This window comes from Bubalus kerabau, chromosome 15, assembly GCF_029407905.1.
Source record: "Bubalus kerabau isolate K-KA32 ecotype Philippines breed swamp buffalo chromosome 15, PCC_UOA_SB_1v2, whole genome shotgun sequence".
In the NCBI taxonomy this organism is placed as follows: Eukaryota; Metazoa; Chordata; class Mammalia; order Artiodactyla; family Bovidae; genus Bubalus; species Bubalus kerabau.
In genome coordinates this window covers 50,206,249-50,224,133 of record NC_073638.1, presented here as the reverse complement: position 1 = coordinate 50,224,133, position 17,885 = coordinate 50,206,249, and the positions used below count along the sequence as shown (strand labels likewise).

General features: G+C 37.5%; 1 pseudogene; it reads left to right on the top strand.

The window, feature by feature from the left end:
* The first annotated feature begins 8,431 nt into the window (after positions 1-8,431).
* The window catches only part of LOC129627828 (olfactory receptor 51G1-like), a 25,982-nt pseudogene continuing 16,528 nt past the window's right edge, over positions 8,432-17,885 (top strand).

The following is a 17,885-nucleotide window of genomic DNA, read 5'->3' as shown; positions in this document are numbered from 1 at the left end:
TTTCCAATCTGAATGTCTTTTTTTCTACCCTTAATGAATATACAAAGACTTCAAATATGACATTGGACAGAAGTGGTCAAAATGATCACCCTTACTTTGTTTCTGGTAATAGACACTACTTAATCTTCAACCATCACTAATATTGTTCTTTATCAACTTGAGAAAGTTTGCTTCTATTTCTAGTTGGTTAAGGTTGTTTTTTTTTGTTTTTTTTTTTATCATGATTGGATATTAAAATATTTTCAAATGATTTTTGCATGTGTCAATAAAATTATATGACTTATCTCTTGTTATTTCTTTTATGTGGTGGGCTTCACTGTTTGAGTGTTCAATCATGCTTGCTTTCTTGAGACAAATCCTACTTTAGTGACATATTATTTGTCTTTCTTTTGTAGGATTTGATTTACTAATGTATAGTTGAAGACTTTAACATCTATATTCATGAGTATTGATCTATAGCTTCTTTTCTTGTACAATTTTCATCTGGTTGTCATTATGAGCAAGTTTGGCCTCATAAAACAAGTCTGAAAGTTGTTTCCTTTCCCTCTTAGCTTCTAGATGATATTGAAAGTAAGTGGTGTTATTTGTTTCTTATTTGATAAAATTCACTAAGATATAGATGTAGAAAAAACAGATTATTTATTTATTCTTGAGTGCATTTTGATAGTTTGATCCTTCAACAAATTCATCTGTTTCATCTACATTGTCACATTTATGTGCATAGAATTGTTTGCAGTATTCCATTATCTCATTTTGCTATCCATAAGGTCAGTATTGATATGCCTTCTTTATTTTTTAATTTTTGATGTCTGTGATTTCTCTCTGTGTCAGTTAAGTTACAGATTTATGAAAGAACCAGGCTTTGGTTTCATTAACTTTTTTAAAAAATTTTTTGTTTTCAATTCAGTTTTTATTTTTAGTATTTCTTTCCTTATATTGTTTTTTATTTATTTTGGCCTCTGTTTTCCATCTTTTTAAGATGGAAACATAATTTAGATATTGTTATTTTTTCTAATATAAAAATTAATGCTATTGATTGCCATTAAGAACTAGCTTACTTACCACAGAAATTCTGGTTTCTTGTATTTTTATTTCATTACATTTGAAATATTTCCTAATTCTCTTTGACACTTCTTCTCCGAGCTATGTATTACTTAGATACTCTTTAATTTTCAAATATTTTAGAATTATCTTTTTCTTGATATCATATAATTTTGTCATTGACAATGAGTTTAACTGCATTAGGTCAGAGAACATATCAGTACTTTGAATCATGTGCTAATTTTTCTTAACAATTGTATGTCCACTTAAAAAGAACATTTATTTTTGGTTCTTAAACAGTCTTTTTATTTCAAATACTTTTACTCATATTTGTTTATTCTCAGTTTTCAGTCAACTATGTTTTTACTTTTGCCTTGGTTTCCAGGAAACTAGACCAGTCAAAGCAACAGCAGCAGTGGATAAAGCAATATGTGGGCTTTTCTGGACATGCATAGTTGCAGAGGAAATTTGAATATTCTCTAAGAAATGTTCAGGTAGTAAGTAATATAGGGATAATCTCCATAGAATAATAAGAAAATGTGGGAGAAGCCTGAGACATTCTGATTTTCTAAAAAGATATCATTTTATTTTAATTAAAGTATTACCCTTGACTCAAATCATATTAACTTTCACACGCCACCTGTTCAGAAATTTTGTTACCTGTGTCTCCAAGACATGTCTAAACCTAATTTCGCAAATTCATTTCAACCAACCATATCTAAACCATTATCATCTCTTCTGAGTTACTGCAATATCCTACTAATTTGTCTTTATCTCTCAGTTTTCCTCAACTCCTACAAACTTTAACTGATTCTATAAATAGAAGTCAGAGCAACCCCATTAAGATTTAACTTAAATGCTGCCATTACTTTGCCCCAAATCATCTAATTATTTTCCATTTCATTCAACGATAACCCAGAATTCTTAGTACAAGCTATACATGGTTCATGGTACAATACCATACCATTTTCTCTTTTATTTTCCACTGTTTTCCCCACACTCATCATCCCAGCCTCACTGTCCCCTCAACCCACACTTTTCTCCAACTAAAGTAACACAAGTGAACCTCCAATTTGCACATTAAACTGTCTATTGGGTATTAGCCTTAGAATATTTGACATTCATCTTCAATTAATATATCCAAAACTATTTTTCTCCAGTGATTCCCATATCACTAAGAGCAAATACATCCTTAGAATTGCTGCTAACATTTCCCAAATTCTTCTCTGTAACTCTTTCATATATCCCATTCAAACCAACAAATGCTATTCACTTTTCTACCAAAATATCCAAAACACATATTTATCTAATAACATTCTTGCAAACTATTATTTATTTCTTGGATATTTGTAATAACAATGTAGTATATTATAGTTCAAAATATTCACTGAACTTGCCTGATAGAGCCTCTTACTGTTGGAGTGTTATTTTTCAATCCTACTGACATTAGTTTTCATCATGTGATTTGCATGGGCCAATACAATATAGAATTTAACTGTGTTATTTATGAAAGAAGATTTATAAGCCATACTTTAGTTTCAGAGTCTCTTTTTCTCAATGACACAATCAGTTCAGTTCAGTCGCTCAGTCGTGTCTGACTCTTTGCGACCCCATGAATCGCAGCACGCCAGGCCTCCCTGTCCATCACCAACTCACGGAGTTCACTCAGACTCACATCCATTGAGTCAGTGATACCATCCAGCCATCTGATCCTCTGTCATCCCCTTCTCCTCCCGCTCCCAATCCCAAAACCAGAGTCTTTTCCAATGAGTCAATCTTCGCATGAGGTGGCCAAAGTACTGGAGTTTCAGTTTTAGCATCAGTCCTTCCAATGAACACCCAGGACTGATCTCCTTCAGAATGGACTGGTTGGATCTCCTTGCAGTCCAAGGGACTCTCAAGAGTCTTCTCCAACACCACACTTCAAAAGCATCAATTCTTCGGCGCTCAGCTTTCTTCACTGTGCAACTCTCACATCCATACATGACTACTGGAAAAACCATAGCCTTAACTAGACCGGCCTTTGTTGGCAAAGCAACATCTCTGCTTTTGAATATGCTGTCTAGGTTGGTCATAACTTTCCTTCCAAAGAGTAAGCGTCTTTTAATTTCATGGCTTCAGTCACCATCTGCAGTGATTTTGGAGCCCCCCCAAAATAAAGTCAGACACTGTTTCCACTGTTTCCCCATCTATTTCCCATGAAGTGATGGGACCAGATGCCATGATCTTCGTTTTATGAATGTTGAGCTTTAAGCCAACTTTTTCACTCTCCTCTTTCACTTTCATCAGGAGGCTTTTTAGGAAAAGGAGTACATCAAGCCTGTATATTGTCACCCTGCTTATTTAACTTATATGCAGAGTATATCATGAGAAACGCTGGGCTGGAAGAAGCACAAGCTGGAATTAAGTTTGCCGGGAGAAATATCAATAACCTCAGATATGCAGATGACACCACCCTTATGGCAGAAAGTGAAGAGAAACTATGACACAATAGCAGTAGTTAATTATAATGGCATCACCTTCACAATAAGTTCCAGACTGAAGCAACAAAACTGAAAAGTGAGTGAGAAATATATTTTTGCTGTTATTATTATAAGTCCATGTGAGTTGAGGAATTAATTTTAATATATTACTTAGTTCATGTTACTTGATACAATAATGATAAATGATCCCCTTTCCCAACCATTTCCCTCTTTAGCCAAAGATCAAAATAGCAATCAGAATTATCCTCTGAAAATACAGTTCAAACCTTACCTATTTGAAAACTACCCTGAGTTTCTCATTTTACTCAAAGTAACAGACTCTTACATCTGTTACAAGGGTACACATCCTCTAGACCCCTTTTATGTCTTAGAATATGCTTCTTACAAGTGATCCCTTCATTGTATATTTCTTTCTAGTTACCTCAGCTTTTATACAGACAAAAAAAAATGCAAGGTATGTGCAACTTCAGAGTCTTTACATTTTCTGTTTTTGTTTTATTTTGTTTTGCCTGTAACACTCTTCCCCAGATATTCAGGAGGCTCATATTCAACAAGCATTGGAACACATTATTGTAAATCACCTACTCTCCATTTCCTGTGTCTCCTCAAAGACACTCTACGTATAGAACACCATCAAGTAGCCACTAAAAAAGTATAAGACTAAGAATAAATGAATTCAGTTAAATCAGAGGATGTTAAATCAATATACACAAATAAGTTACATTTCCAAATGATACAAACTAACTATCCAATAAAGATATTAAAAATCAACCCCATGAACAACAGCATCAGCAAATTCCTTGGTGGCTTGGTAAAGAATCCATCAGTCAAGTCAGGAGACGCAGGTTCAATCCCTGATTCAGAAAGATCCCACATGCTATGGCACGAGTAAGCCTGTGTACCACAACTATTGAGCCAGTGCTCTACAGCCCGGAAGCCTCAGCCACTGAGTCTATGAGCTGCAACTACTGAAGCCTGTAAGCCCTAGAGCCCATGCTACACAGCAAGAGAAGCCACCACAATGAGAAGCCCATGGACCACAACTAGAGAGTAGCCCCCTCTCTGCAACTACAGAAAAGTCTGGGGAGCAATGAAGACCCAACACAGCCAAAAATAAATAAATTATATATAAAAGCAATAGCATCAAAAACAATAAAATAGTAAGGAATATATGTAACCAAGTAGATGAAAGGCGGGTACATTGAAAATTATGAAGCAATGATGAAAGAAACTGAAGAAGACACAAATAAGTGAAAAAATAGCCCATGCTGATAGAATGGAAGAAATAACACTGTTCAAAGATCCATAATATTCAAAGTGATCTCCAAGTTAAATGCAATCTTGCCTTTCAGATTTCCAGTGGAATTTTCACAGAAATAGAAATAAATAATCCTTAAATTTATATGGAAGCACACAATTTCCTAATATTTTATAATTTATATAAAATTATATATAAAAGCAATAGCATCAAAAACAATAGAATAGTAAGGAATATATGTAACCAAGTAGATGAAAAAATATTAAAGCACTCTAGAGCAGAAAGAACAAAGCTGGAAGGATCATACTTCCTGATTTCAAATATATTACAGAGCTACAATAATCAGAACAGTATAGTACTGGCCCAAATCAGAAATGCAGACACATGAAAGAGAGCCCAGCAATAAACCCACCCATGTATAGGCAACTGATGTGTGAGAAGAGAATCAAGAACAACATACAATGAGGAAAGCATTATCTTTTCAATAAATGGTTGGGAGAAACTCTCCTACCTGATCCAGTGGCACTACAGATATGGACCCACTTGCTTAGGGCATTTGCTATCTCTTGCAGAAAGACATCCAATCTTTGCTGGTATTATCTCCAAATCAGCAACTCAGCAGCACCTTCAAAACCTGTTTCATCACTTAGTTAGACATACAACTTCTGTGTCCTGTGGTATGTAAGAAGAATAGTGGATGCGATGGCCATGTGCCCACAGCTTCACCCCATTACTGTATACATTGTTTGATGTGATAGTTTAAGGTCCTTTTCTTGCATATAAATTATTTTGTGAACACTCAGTTAGCTTTGATGGCTGAGGTCCTGCAAGCAGAGAAGGTAATCTCATAAAGAAAACTGGCTGAATACATGTCAGTTCCAATCATGATGAATTGTAGATCCTTTCAGAATGAAAGAGGTCCAATGAAACTAACGTGCCATTAAATGTCTGGATGGTCTTCTCAAAGGATGGAATTGTATCAGCTCTGTCTGGAATGTAGGACATTCCGCAGTAGCAGTAGCGAGAGTAGCCTTTGTATGTGGGAACCCAAGGAATTGAGACCATGCAAAACCTCCATCTCTACTCCCAAGTCTACTGCATACATCTGACATTTGTTCTACCACTGGAGGTGACAAGTGACAGATGATGACTGCCAGTCAATCCATTCTAACTGGTTGTGCCATGTTCCTTCTATGTTCAGTGCTCTCTGCTGAATATTAATGGTAAATGTAAACATCTTTACACTTGTGCCCTCTGCTTTAAGTTAACCACATGTTTCTTTCCCAGATTTCCTTTTCCCAAGTTTCCATTATTTCTCAATCCAGCCTTCTAACTATTTATTCTTCCAAATTTCCTAGGAGTCTGTAGACATTTTTACTTCAGAGCACTTTTTTAACACAAAATGTATTACCAGGAATACCACTTGAAGCTCTAACTATTGGGTGCACTTGCTGTAGTCAGATGTTCCAAATGCCAGGTGTATTTCCCTTTATTATTATCTCTCAGGGTCACTCTTGATCCTAATAGAGTGGTGCTATAGTATAGAGGAAGTCCATTTCAAGGTTGTACTGATATATGCATTCAGAAGTCAAGTTTGACTTGTTTTCTTTTCCTTCAGCTGGTCACGATAAACCATCCTGAGATGTGACTTGGAGAAGTGATGGTACAAAAGGATAGGTGACAGGGGCAAGTGGGAAACTGGTTTATGGTGATTACTTGTATCCTCTGACCCTGCTTGTACCTGATCCAAAAGGTAGAATTTCCATCTTACAATGAACTGTGACAGGCCATATGACTTAGTTGATATGGCAGAATTTAGGTAATAATTTGTAGTCTGGACACAGAATCATATCATTCCATGGTCAAGTGCTCTGTACCTCTGGTACCTAACAAGGTCAAGTAAATTAACAAAAAAGAAAATTCTGTGTTAGTTTCATGTTATAGTAACTCCTAGTTGGCTAAGGATTCTTTTCCAAATCAGTTTAGAAGTTTCTCCAAATAAATCATAAAATAGTGTCTATTTGCAAAATAAACCACATAGGAAGGGAGATTCTTTTTCATGATGCCAAGTATGAAATATCTTCTTAAGACTCTCAGTCAGACTCATTATGATGGGGGTGGGGGTGGGGGATGGAGTGAAGAAAAGGGGAAAAAAAATAGTGAAGGATTTCAAGGAGAAATTAGTAATGGAAAATATAGGGTAAAACTTTGCTTCCTTACTACTAAAAAATGATATTAAAAAAAAAAAACTAGCATCACAGCAAGAAATATGAGTGCAGTATACATGGCAAAACTGTTTAACCCATACTTCCACACAGTCCCATAAGTTTCTTTAGTAGAACCCACTAAAACCTGATGCATACTGATGTTATCTAAAATCCTGAAGCACAGAGGAAGAAATACTCAGGCTCTATGTAAGGAGCAATAAGGGCAATGCTGTTCCTTGCAGACTGGAGAATACTGCCACAATGAATATTGCCTCCTAGACTAGGCCCAGAGAAGGAAACAGCAACCCACTCCAGTATTCTTGCCTAGAAAATCCTGTGGACCGAGGAACCTGGTGGGCTGCCATCTATGGGGTTGTACAGAGTCAAGCACAACTGAAGTGACTTGGCATGCGTACATGCATTGGAAGAGGAAATGGCAACCCACTCCAGTATTCTTGCCTGGAGAATCCCAGGGACAGAGGAGCCTGGTGGGCTGCTGTCTACCAGGTCGCAGAGTCGGACAGACTGAAGTGACTTCGCAGCAGCAGCAGACCAGGCAGGCCCTTGCTAGGCTGTGAATATTGGAGAAAAGCTATGAACAGAGATGGAGATCACAGGCTTCAGGCATGGAGCTTCTGTAGCTCAATCCCCTCCCTGTCTCCTCAGGTTGGCTTCAATGAGGACCAGATTTTTCCCATGGACAGAGATGAGATTGTGGTTGACACACTAACAATGGACTTTGGGGCAGAGACTTAAGACTGCTTATCTTCCTTGATCCTATTTTCTATCAAACACTTTAAAAATATTTAGTCTTCTACATGCTCTTGGATCATACTAGTAGCATAACTATGTCCTTATTTACCCCCTTCATGAACACAGTAACTTTGCCAAGAGCAAGTTTAACTGAAAGTCTTAGCTTTCAGTTAAATGGGACCACCCAAAGCCTGTAGAAATTACAAAGGGCCACAGGTGAGGAGAAACGGTTCAGTGAATGGCTGCTTTGCAGGAAATCCAGCATTCACTTCTAGGAGATTCAAAATTCACCGGCTGACCCTCACCCCTTGTGTGTCCCCTCCTCCGTGACCTCAGATAATAGCCAGTGATACTACAGATGCCAGAGAAGGGTTCTAAGAAAGACGACCAGAAAGGAGAGCTGAGGAAAGAGAGGCAGCTGGTACAGAAAGGTGGGTGGAGGGACAGCAGTAAGGAGGAAAGAGTGCCAAAGGAGAGAGGCAGGCGTGGAGGAAGAGATTGAGCCAGGAAGAGGATGCTGAAGAGTAGAAGGGCAGAGAGCCAGGGATGACAGTGCAGGGCTGGATCCAAGCTGTGGTATGGAGGGGTATGATAGGGCTCCAAAAGTCAGCCAAGAAAGAGTTGGCTTACAGAGTGGACGGAATAGATCCTACTCTGCTTCTCCCTTCCTTAGCACTGCTCTCACCTGCCTGCAGCATCCAGCCGCGCTTCCACCACAGCCAACGACTTTCAAGACCTTTCTTTCGTTGCCTCGATGGCCAGAGACTTCCCAGGAGCGCTACCGCCAGGCCCCGCCCCTCTATCCTGCCGCACCTCCTCATTGGTGGAGAGGGCCGTTTCCGTTAGTCAATCGCGTTAGCCCTAGCACCCGACTCCACCCACTCAGAGTCCTGGGCGTACGCAATTGGTCAGAAAGGGAAGCCTGCTTGCTCTGGGTGCTCCGGCTCCAGGTTCATCTCAGCAATTTGCCCGACAGAGGTAGAAATAGTATTTTTACTATTATTATTATTCTTTTCCTGGATTTTGGAAACTCTGTATTGCGCGCAAGGGAAGGGCAATAACCTGTATTTGCCACAGGCAAGAGAGAAGCCCCCTGTTTTTTGGGGTAAAAGTTTTGCCGCTATGCCATGGCTTTACTCAACAACCTTAGAGGTCTACAGTGCCTGTACCTTATTAGAGCTGACCATAAATTCCACAGGATATCTTTCCACCACAAATGTTTTAATCCATTAGAGACTGCCAGGTTGTATGTATCACAAACTGTTGGGCTCTGTATGATGCAGCCAAGGCCTGCTTCATAACTCTTTCCTGCTTTGGAACTAGCACAAAGCTTAAAGTCTTTCCTGTCACTTCATAAATGCTTTGAAGATATAATCCCAAGCGGGGTACATGTTGTTCATAGTAGATGAAAAGGTGTATCAGAAATTGTGCTTTATTTTGGCGATGGGAGGTGTGAGATGCAAACATTCATCCTTTATTTTAAAACATGTCTTTAAAAAAAATATCTCAGAGCAATAAATAGGATTTTTAAAAATTCACTGATGAGATAGGCTATTTAATATTCATAAGGTTTATTTCCCACTCTTTGAAACAAATGTGTCTTACCAAGGCCTCCAATAAAATTTCCATTAATGGTTCAACTATTTCATTAAAATAAACTAGTTTTATATTCTCCAGAATCTATTGATTGTTCAGGGTCCTTTGAACTGTATCAGAACAGTAGGAGAATTAACAAGTCCTGGGCATGCCTGAGTTTTTATGCCACGTTTGTTCTTTTCCCCCCATGTATGTGAACTGTTTAACTTTCTTCCTAATAGAATTGGAAAATAATGAATCTGCCAGATCAATGTCCATCTGTTATATACCTGAGGAATCTAGCAAAAACAAACAAACAAAAGAAAAAAAAAAAAAAAACTTGCGGCACAGTAGTGCAGTTGGTGCCATTCATTGGTTGTGTTTTCAGTAGTCCATTAACTCCCTCTCCACCTTCATGGTTTGTTTAAATAGAGACAAAACATTTGACTGTGTTAGACTTGTGTGGGGGCCAGATTGGTGAATTAAATGAGGATATGAATAGGGTAATCATTCTTCAACATTTATGTTTGCAATGAGTAATTTGTTCTCTACCTTTCCTCACAAGAAGCAATGTTGTTTTTATTTACTATCTGCAGAAGGACCACTGGAAAGTCTCTCACTTAATCTTCTCTTGTACAGTCTGACCCATTGTTCAAGAAATGAATGTGGAGTTTCTGCTATCTGCTACATATGTCCTTTTAAATTATAGTTTTGAGAAGGGAGTAAATAACTACTGAATTTTGTGAATGCCATTGGATTTTGATTCCTCTGTGAATCAAAGTTAAAACAGGCCTCCATTTTAGCCTTTTCCCTGTTTTGTTTTTTTTTTTTTTCTCATTGTAATTAGAGGGTATAATGATACTTTGAGTTTGTGGCATCATGTCAGCTACAAATATCTTTGTAATAAGAATGGACTCCTTTGTAGAAGGACTAGGAGATTCATTTCCCATAAAACTTGCAATACTATTGAAATATTCTTGCTCTTGGAAACACAGCTTCTCTTGTAGTCTCCATCTGGATTCTGGATCTGGAAATTGTCTCAAGTTGAAAACTGAGCAAAGTATTGTGACATTTCCACTGAAGTAGTTGCCCTCAGCCTCCTGATGACCTATCTTTGGTTTCTTTTGCTTGTATATATTGAAGAATACCTTTTTTTTTAATATGACATTTATCTGCCCCCAGGAATGCCATATTATATTAACCATCTCCATATTTCTTTCTGCATCAGGACCCTTGACCATTACTGTGCCCTTCACTTTCACTACAAAGAAAAACTTACCACCTTGTTTCATGTGACTAAGTTCTATTAAGGTGATATAATTTTATCTTGTATTTCCTAGTTCTATAATAGTATGTAAGGGCTTCCCTGGTGACTCAGCTTCTAAAGAACCCACTTGCCAATGCAGGAGATACAAGAGACGTGGGTTTAATCCCTGAGTCAGAAAGATTCCCCTGGAGAAGGAAATGGCAATCCACTCCGGTATTGTTGCCTGGAAAATTCCATGGACAAGAGAAGCCTGGTGGGCTACAGACTACTGGGTCACAAAGAGTCCGATACAACTGAGCAGGCATACAGTCCTTAATAGTACTTGCCTCCTTTATTCCAGGCTATAGAGGCCAGTCATCACTAGATTCTCAGTGGTGGCAGTCCCTCTCTCATCAGTGTATTACTTCTGGATTCACTTGATAAATCCTCTCTACTGCCTTTCATAACATATAATTGGCTACTGGTTTATTGGCATTTTATAATTTGTCCATTCCATCATATCCAGATCTCTGAGTGTTTTTATACATTTCTGTGTTATGTGAGATGATGGCATTTCTAGCATCTTTATTTCAGTTAGTAAAATAAAATTTCCAAGAATCAAACTAGCCACATAATAGTACCATTTCAAAGGTTCTTACAAAAAATGTTATATCATAGGGATTGCTCCTATATCAATAAGATTTCCCCAACCAACTTTTAATGTGCCCCCCCCGATTATTGATATTGTCATTTTCTTTTATTTTTTAAGCAAAGTTTAAAAATTTTAGGTGTGTCAGCTCAGATATCTGCATTCTATGACTTGCTGTCCCACTCTTTCCCAAACATGGCCCTGAAGTGGCATAGAAAACTTACTACGTTTGAGAATTTCACTTTCCCTGGAGCTTCACTATTCCTAAGCATTCTCAGCTCTCCAAGTATGGTAATAAAAGTCAGTCACCTCTTTCAAGGATGTCCTCTGACTTTCCAGCTTTACCTTAAGTTAATGGATAATAATGTTCTAATTTCATTGTCATTTTTCCATGTCATCAGTGGTCCCCAGGATGGGCACACAATTCTGTGCTCTGAAGAATTATGATTAATGGTTTTGGTTTTTGTAGCCTTCTCCAAATGCATATGACTCTTTCCTTTGTCCATTTTGTTCCCCAAGCACAGTTCTTCTAATTGTCCTTAACCTATTCTCTACCTTCAGGTCTTTTTTTTTTTTTTATTGCAATATTTGCTTTATTTTGGTGGTCTGTAACCAAACCCATAATATCTCCAAGGTATGTTTGTAGATTGTAATCCTTAGTTCAACCTCTGAAAAACAATACAGAGAGATACAGTAAAAAGCCAAACAGATAAATTAAAATACAGTATTAAAAAATGTTCAAATAATTCCAAAAAGGCAGAAAAGGGGAAATAGAGTTAAAATGGAGGCAACACATAGAAAAAAATGGTTTCTGTGAACCTAAAACTACTCTGAAAATAAAGCATGTTTTATTTTATTTTTTTTCAACTTATATCTTTCTATTTTTTTCTTTTTTATAATTCTATTTTATTTTTAAACTTTACAATATTGTATTAGTTTTGCCAAATATCGAAATGAATCCACCACAGGTATACTTGTGTTCCCCATCCTGAACCCTCTTCCCTCCCCCACCCCCATACCCTCCCTCTGGGTCGTCCCAGTGCACCAGCCCCAAGCATCCAGTATCGTGCATCGAACCTGGACTGGCCACTCGTTTCATACATGATATTATACATGTTTCAATGCCATTCTCCCAAATCTCCCCACCCTCTCCCTCTCCCACAGAGTCCATAAGACTGATCTATACAACAGTGTCTCTTTTGCTGTCTCATACACAGAGTTATTGTTCCCATCTTTCTAAATTCCATATATATGCGTTAGTATACTGTATTGGTGTTTTTCTTTCTGGCTTACTACACTCTGTATAGTAGGCTCCAGTTTCATCCACCTCTTTAGAACTGATTCAAATGTATTCTTTTAATGGCTGAGTAGTACTCCATTGTGTATGTATATGTACCACTGCTTTCTTATCCATTCATCTGCTGATGGGCATCTAGGTTGCTTCCATGTCCTGGCTATTATAAACAGTGCTGCGATGAATATTGGGGTACACGTGTCTCTTTCCCTTCTGGTTTCCTCAGTGTGTATGCCCAGCAGTGGGATTGCTAGATCAAAAGGCAGTTCTATTTCCAGTTTTTTAAGGAATCTCCACACTGTTCTCCATAGTGGCTATACTAGTTTGCATTCCCACCAACAGTGTAAGAGGGTTCCCTTTTCTCCACACTCTCTCCAGCATTTACTGCTTGTAGACTTTTGTATCGCAGCCATTCTGACTGGTGTGAAATGGTACCTCATAGTGGTTTTGATTTGCATTTCTCTGATAATGAGTGATGTTGAGCATCTTTTCATGTGTTTGTTAGCCATCTGTATGTCTTCTTTGGAGAAATGTCTATTTAGTTCTTTGGCCCATTTTTTGATTGGGTCATTTATTTTTCTGGAGTTGAGCTGTAGGAGTTGCTTGTATATTTTTTAGATTAGTTGTTTGTCAGTTGCTTCATTTGCTATTATTTTCTCCCATTCTGAAGGCTGCCTTTTCACCTTGCTAATAGTTTCCTTTGTTGTGCAGAAGCTTTTAAGTTTAATTAGGTCCCATTTATTTATTTTTGCTTTTATTTCCAATATTCTGGGAGGTGGGTCATAGAGGATCCTGCTCTGGTGTATGTCGGAGAGTGTTTTGCCTATGTTCTCCTCTAGGAGTTTTATAGTTTCTGGTCTTACGTTGAGATCTTTAATCCATTTTGAGTGTATTTTTGTGTACGGTGTTAGAAAGTGTTCTAGTTTCATTCTTTTACAAGTGGTTGACCAGTCTTCCCAGCACCACTTGTTAAAGAGATTGTCTTTAATCCATTGTATATTCTTACCTCCTTTGTCAAAGATAAGGTGTCCATATGTGCGTGGATTTATCTCTGGGCTTTCTATTTTGTTCCAATGATCAATATTTCTGTCTTTGTGCCAGCACCATACTGTCTTGATAACTGTGGCTTTGTAATAGAGCCTGAAGTCAGGTAGGTTGATTCCTCCAGTTCCATTCTTCTTTCTCAAGATAGCTTTGGCTATTTGAGGTTTTTTGTATTTCCATACAAATTGTGAAATTCTTTGTTCTGTGAAGAATACCGTTGGTAGCTTGATAGGGATTGCATTGAATCTATAGATTGCTTTGGGTAGTATACTCATTTTCACTATATTGATTCTTCCAATCCATGAACATGGTATATTTCTCCATCTATTAGTGTCCTCTTTGATTTCTTTCACCAGTGTTTTATAGTTTTCTATATATAGGTCATTAGTTTCTAGGTAGATATATTCCTAAGTATTTTATTCTTTCCGTTGCAATGGTGAATGGAATTGTTTCCTTAATTTCTCTTTCTGTTTTCTCATTATTAGTGTATAGGAATGCAAGGGATTTCTGTGTGTTGGTTTTATATCCTGCAACTTTATTATAATCATTGATTAATTCTAGTAATTTTCTGGTGGAGTCTTTAGGGTTTTCTCTGTAGAGTATCATGTCATCTGCAAACAGTGAGAGTTTTACTTCTTCTTTTCCAATTTGGATTCCTTTTATTTCTTTTTCTGCTCTGATTGCTGTAGGCAAAACTTCCAAAACTATGTTGAATAGTAATGGTGAAAGTGTGCACCCTTGTCTTGTTCCTTACTTTAGAGGAAATGCTTTCAATTTTTCACGATTGAGGATAATGTTTGCTGTGGGTTTGTCATATATAGCTTTTATTATGTTGAGGTATGTTCCTTCTATTCCTGCTTTCTGGAGAGTTTTTATCATAAATGGATGTTGAATTTTGTCAAAGGCTTTCTCTGCATCTATTGAGATAATCATATGGTTTTTATTTTTCAATTTGTTAATGTGGTGTATTACATTGATTGATTTGCGGATATTGAAGAATCCTTTCATCCCTAGGATAAAGCCCACTTGGTCCTGGTGTATGATCTTTTTAATATGTTGTTGGATTCTGATTGCTAGAATTTTGTTAAGGATTTTTGCATCTATGTTCATCAGTGATATTGGCCTGTAGTTTTCTTTTTTTGTGGCATCTTTGTCAGGTTTTGGTATTAGGGTGATGGTAGCCTCATAGAATGAGTTTGTAAGTTTACCTTCCTCTGCAATTTTCTGGAAGAGTTTGAGCAGGATAGGTGTTAGCTCTTCTCTAAAATTTTGGTAGAATTCAGCTGTGAAGCCGTCTGGACCTGGGGTTTTGTTTGCTGGAAGATTTTTTATTACAGTTACAATTTCCGTGTTTGTGATGCGTCTGTTAAGATTTTCTATTTCTTCCTGGTCGAGTTTTGGAAAGTTGTACTTTTCTAAGAATTTGTCCATTTCTTCCACGTTGTCCATTTTATTGGCATATAATTGTTGATAGGAGTCTCTTATGATCCTTTGTATTTCTGTGTTGTCTGTTGTGATCTCTCCATTTTCATTTCTAATTTTATTGATTTGATTTTTCTCCCTTTGTTTCTTGATGAGTCTGGCTAATGGTTTGTCAATTTTATTTATCCTTTCAAAGAACCAGCTTTTGGCTTTGTTGATTTTTGCTATGGTCTCTTTTGTTTCTTTTGCATTTATTTCTGCCCTAATTTTTAAGATTTCTTTCCTTCTGCTAACCCTGGGGTTCTTCATTTCTTCCTTTTCTAGTTGCTTTAGGTGTAGGGTTAGGTTATTTATTTGACTTTTTTCTTGTTTCTTGAGGTGTGCCTGTATTGCTATGAACTTTCCCCTTAGGACTGCTTTTAAAGTGTCCCATAGGTTTTGGGTTGTTGTGTTTTCATTTTCATTAGTTTCTATGCAAATTTTGATTTCTTTTTTGATTTCTTCTGTGATTTGTTGGTTATTCAGCAGCGTGTTGTTCAGCCTCCATATGTTGGAATTTTTAATAGTTTGTCTTCTGTAATTGAGATCTAATCTTACTGCATTGTGGTCAGAAAAGATGCTTGGAATGATTTCTGTTTTTTTGAATTTACCAAGGCTAGATTTATGGCCCAGGATGTGATCTATCCTGGAGAAGGTTCCATGTGTGCTTGAGAAAAAGGTGAAATTCATTGTTTTGGGGTGAAATGTCCTATAGATATCAATTAGGTCTAACTGGTCTGTTGTATCGTTTAAAGTTTGTGTTTCCTTGTTAATTTTCTGTTTAGTTGATCTATCCATACGTGTGAGTGGGGTATAAATTCTCCCACTATTATTGTGTAATTGTTAATTTCTCCTTTCATACTTGTTAGCGTTTGTCTTACATATTGCGGCACTCCCATGTTGGGTGCATATATATTTATAATTGTTATATCTTCTTCTTGGATTGATCATTTGATCATTATGTAGTGACCATCTTTGTCTCTTTTCACAGCCTTTGTTTTAATGTCTATTTTATCTGGTATAAGTATTGCTACTCCTGCTTTCTTTTGGTCCCTATTTGCATGGAAAATCTTTTTCCAGCCCTTCTCTTTCGGTCTGTATGTGTCCCCTGTTTTGAGGTGGGTCTCTTGTAGACAACATATGTAAGGGTCTTGTTTTTGTATCCATTCAGCCAGTCTTTGTCTTTTGGTTGGGGCATTCAATCCATTTACATTTAAGGTAATTACTGATAAGTATGATCCCATTGCCATTTACTTTATTGTTTTGGGTTCGATTTTATACACCGTTTTTATGTTTCCTGCCTAGAGAATATCCTTTAGTATTTGTTGGAGAGCTGGTTTGGTGGGGCAGAATTCTTTCAGCTTTTGCTTGTCTGAAACCTTTTGATTTCTCCTTCATATTTGAATGAGATCCTTGCTGGGTACAATAATCTGGGCTGTAGGTTATTTTCTTTCATCACTTTAAGTATGTCTTGCCATTCCCTCCTGGCTTGAAGAGTTTCTATGGAAAGATCAGCTGTTATCCTTATGGGAATTCCCTTGTGTGTTATTTGTTGTTTTTCCCTTGCTACTTTTAATATTTGTTCTTTGTTAATTTGATTAATATGTGTCTTGGGGTGTTTTGCCTTGGGTTTATCCTGTTTGGGACTCTCTGGGTTTCTTGGACTTGGGTGATTATTTCCTTCTCTATTTTAGGGAAGTTTTCAACTATTATCTCTTCAAGTATTTTCTCATGGTCTTTCTTTTTGTCTTCTTCTTCTGGGACCCCTATGATTCGAATGTTGTAGCATTTAATATTGTCCTGGAGGTCTCTGAGATTGTCCTCATTTCTTATAATTCGTTTTTCTTTTATCCTCTCTGACTCATTTTTTTCTACCATTCTATGTTCTAATTCACTAATCCTATCTTCTGCCTCTGTTATTCTACTATTTGTTGCCTCCAGAGAGTTTTTAATTTCATTTATTGCATTATTCATTATATATTGACTCTCTTTTATTTCTTCTAGGTCCTTGTTAAACCTTTCTTGCATCTTCTCAATCTTTGTCTCCAGGCTATTTATCTGTGATTCCATTTTGATTTCAGGATTTTGGATCAATTGCACTATCATTATTTGGAATTCTTTATCAGGTAGATTCCCTATCTCTTCCTCTTTTGTTGGGTTTGGTGGGCTTTTATCCTATTCCTTTATCTGCTGGGTATTCCTCTGTCTCTTCATCTTGTTAAAATTGCTGAGTTTGGGGTGTCCTTTCTGTATTCTGGCAGTTTGTGGAGTTCTCTTTATTGTGGTATTTCCTCACATTGTGTAGGTTTGTACAGGTGGCTTGTCAAGGTTTCTTGGTTAGGGAAGCTTGTGTCGGTGTTCTGGTGGGTGGAGCTGTATTTCTTCTCTCTGGAGTGCAATGAAATGCCCAGTAATGAGTTATGGGATGTCTATAGTTTTGGGGTGACTTTGGGCTGCCTGTATCTTGGAGCTCAGGGCTGTGTTCCTTGTTGCTGGAGAATTTGCTTGGTATGTCTTGCCCTGAAACTTGTTGGCCCTTGTGTGGTTCTTGGTTTCAGTGCAGGTATGGAGGCATTTCATGAGCTCCTGTCAATTAATGTTCCTTGGAGTCAGGAGCTCCCTGGAATCAGAGTTTGGACTTAAGCCTCCTGCTTCCAGTTATCGGTGTTATTTTTAGAGTAGTTTCAAAGCTTCTCCTTCTATACAGCACCACTGATAAAACATCTACGTTAAAGATGAAAAGTTTCTCTACCGTGAGGGTCACCCAGAGAGGTTCACAGCATTACATGGAGAAGAGAAGAGGGAGGAGGGAGTTAGAGGTGACCCGAATGAGATGAGGTGGGATCAATAGAGGAGAGAGTGGGCTATCCAGTA